The sequence below is a fragment of the Solanum pennellii genome, chromosome 4 (assembly GCF_001406875.1).
Source record: "Solanum pennellii chromosome 4, SPENNV200".
Taxonomy (NCBI): domain Eukaryota; kingdom Viridiplantae; phylum Streptophyta; class Magnoliopsida; order Solanales; family Solanaceae; genus Solanum; species Solanum pennellii.
The window spans coordinates 19,565,801-19,569,956 of NC_028640.1; positions in this window are offsets into that span (position 1 = coordinate 19,565,801).

The window sequence follows — 4,156 nt, forward strand, 5'->3', positions numbered from 1 at the left end:
AATATAGTCACTTTAAGCGTGCCTTTTCCCCCTTTTTTTTATCCCAGTTCACACGCTGCTTGTGTGTCTCGGCAAAAAAAAATTAAAACTTTTTCACCATAAATTCAAAATTTCTACCTTTTGCCTCTCAATTTGTTCTCCCAGATTTTCCAGATAATTGTTTTCTCGATTTCATGCTTATTTCATTATTTTGTATTGTATGTTACTGCTAATTTTTTGTTCTTTTTCAGTTTTTCCGTTTTATACATCCAAAATCATGGATGAAGAAGAAACACCTTTTAAGAAAATCACTAGAGGTATAAAAGCGAATCAACAGTTTTTGTATGATTTTTCATCTTTTTCTTTGGGTTTAACTCAAGATTTCAAAGAAATTTCAGGATCCATGGCTAAATCTCGAATTAATAAACAAGATGGTATGTCGAAGTCTGGTAATGAAGATGCAGGAAGTCATGCATGTTTGCAAAATCAAAAGGAAAGACCAGAAAAGTGGATAAACATAAAGAAGACAAATATGTTGATGTTTTGACTTCAAAGAAGAAGCGTAAAGTAAAAGAGATTGCATCTACAAGCAATAAACAAGACAAATCAATTGAAGTTTTAATTTCAAAGAAGAAGCGTAAAGTAAAAGATATTGCATCTACAAGCAATAAAGAAGATGATCAATCTGATTCAATCGAACAACTACATTTTGAAAGAATTGAGGTAAGTTGTATATATGTTTGAAGTTCAGATCTAATTTTGTATGCATATCTTAACTGTTTAAATATATTTGTATCTCTATATACAAAAATGAAATTCTATATTTCAGTTGTTGTTGTCATTATTTTGATATTTGTGTTATACTTATTGATAAGTTGTATAATTATTTTTGTTTCGATCGTATCCATATTTGTATAACTTTGTATTTGTATATAGATATTCACTTTGTTATATTTTATATTTTTATATAGATATTCACTTTGTATAACTTTGAATTTGTATATAGATATTCAGTTTGTATAACTTTGTATTTGTATATAAATATTCACTTTGTATAATTTTGAATTTGTATATAGATATTCACTTTGTATAACTTTGTATTTGTATATAGATATTCACTTTGTCTAAGTCTGTATTTGTATATAGATATTCACTTTGTATAACTTTGTATTTGTATATAGATATTCATTTTGTGTAAGTCCGTATTTGTATATAGATATTCACTTTGTATAAGTCCGTTTTTGTATATAGATATTCACTTTGTACACTCCTGTATTTTTTATAATGTTTTTGCTATCTGTCTTGTATAATTATACATTTGAATTTGTATAATACATTTACATTATTTACTAGGGAGTACAATTTCTTCTCAAGGAAGATCCACTTTACACCCCACACATGCAATGTTATACCAACATTGGGGTAATGGATCAATATTGCCTGAAGTTGCGTTCAATCAATTTAGCGCATCATCTTGTTTTGCTCAAATATGAAGTATGCATCGTTGTCATGTTCAAGCACAACTGTTTAAATGTTTTATGTTGCGAGAGGTAGAGGGTAGTTCTTCTAATGCCATTATGATTTACATAAATAGTAGCACTCTACGTTTCACCCGTAGAGATATCTGTCTTGTTTCTGGGCTTAAATGCAATGATGATCTGTCACAATTTGTGTTCAACACTGAAAAATCAAATAGACTTCTTCAGATGTATTTTCCAGAAAAAGAGAGTGTATCGAAAGAAGAACTTATTCAGAGTTTTAATAATAAGATATGGTGTGATGAAGATGCATTGAAGTTTGGAATTTTGTATTTTATACATTCTTACATTCTATTTGAAGAGTCATTCTCTACAACAATTGATCGAATCGACTTTAACTTGATAGAATTTGGAATGTATATGGATAACACCTATCACAAATAGTTATACATAGTGGGTACCTGTTGAATTTATTTGTAAATTGTAATACACAGGGGGTGCATGTTAAACAATATAATACCATTGAAATATGTTGAAATATCATTTTAAAAGTAAATTGAAATACCATCTGTGATCATGTATCAATACAACTAAAATAATATTCAAATGACAAAAGTCAGGCAATATTGAATGTATAAAATCATCATACACATTTCAAATTGAATCTTTTCTAAGCTTCTCGAGGCTGATTTCTACAAGAACGCCTATTGTGACCTGTTGTACCATATGTACTGCATGTATTTGTCCCCTTAGATTCAAACATCTCTCTTGCTGATTTCTCGCAAGACTTTTTTCTTGGTCTTCCAGGAGGCCTTTTGAATTCTGAAGACAGAACTAAATCAGTCAGTATGTATCCAGGGAACACCCGCTCTGTTTTATCTGATAATGGGTATAATAGAAAATCATAAGTCTTCAACACTGTTGTCCGTGTGTATAAATTCGAGCAAAACTCATCTGGTCCTAAACTCTTGAACTTCATAATAGCCCAAGCATGTTCACATGGTATTTCTTCATACTGAAAGCTACCACAAGTATACTTTTTCTTCTGAAGACAATCTATATAATTTCTACCTTTATCATTTACATTGTGAACATGTTCTGTTGACGAAAAAACCTAAAGTATACAAAAATAAATCAAAATAGATTATTATGTACAAATTTATACAAATATAAAGAAATCATATCATCATTCATGTATTCATTGTTTCATTGATTTTGAGTGTCTCCTGAAATTTTTCAATCAAGGGAGTAAATGCTAATAATGCCTCATTTTTGTTATCACAATTCCATCTGCCGAACATTAGCCTAACTTCCTCTAGAAAATCATAAATTGACAATTCTCTTGCTAAAACTAATGCCAAATTTTTCTGTGATATTCGATGTCATTGACGAACCACGATGAATGGGTGTATACATCCTAGACCACTTATCATATCCAGCTAACTTCAAGTATTCCTTTACTCGTATATCTACTTTCTTTACTATTTTCAATAGTCTATCAAAATCTGACTGATTACATGTTTTAGCCATTGTACAGAATACTGGACTTAATTTTTCATTAAATTTTATGTACTTTGTCTGAACATTCTTCCAAAGGTGCCACATACAAACATAGTGTTGCACATTAATATACACTTGCGTAACAGCCTTTATGATGCTTTCGTTTCTATCACACAATACACATATTATTTCTTTTCCCATATGATTCTCTTAGTTGTTCAAAAAACTATGTCCAAGAGACATCATTCTCTAAATCTAAGACATCGTATGCTAGTGGGAAGATATGACCTACACATACATATTTATATAGTTACAGTGTTGCAGATTATAAGTATATATACAAAGAGTTATGTATAATAGTTATTCAAAAATCATATATTTATATATAATATAAAATACATATTGATATACATGCACCTTCAGTCGTGGTAGCTGCTATAAAAATTCCATTGTAAGGTCCTCGGAGATGACTCCCATCAACTACAACTACAGATCGACAATGGTCAAATCCTTTGATGAAATGATTCAATGCAACAAATAGGTACAAAAACCTATCCAAGTGTATATGGGATCATAGATATGTAATACCCAATATATACAAATACAAAGGCAATTTGTTGCACGATCCTCCTGGCGTCCTCCTCAAAGAAATCAAAACCCTTTCTTTAGCTCTCCAAGCCAACATGTAAGATATATCAACAGCAAGATCCAACTTCATATCTTTGTTAATGTCAGAAGGTGTGTATTTCCTTTTATGATCTACCAATTTAGGTTTAACAATTCCACCAACTAAGTTGCTTATTACTTGTCGTTGCGAATAAACTCTATCTTTCAGTGAACATGTATGTTTAGCATTTAACACTCTTATTCTAAACATTCCTGATTTATTAATATCTGAGGCCTTCATTAACCAGTTGCATTCATTGGAGAAACATACAAGTGTATAATTACACGTAAAATAATTAAGATATACAGATAAGTCAAAATTACACACCTAATAATAGTTGAACAGATTTATACAAATGATGTTACCTGATTGAATTTGACATTTTGGTCTTAAACTGAAATCGTTCCGCAATTGCATATTGCTCCATCACACACTTCAATGTAGCTTTATTATTGTAAACTTGATCTACCTTTACATACTTATATGATGTATCCGTAATCACCACACTGCAATTCTCCATTTGAAAGATATC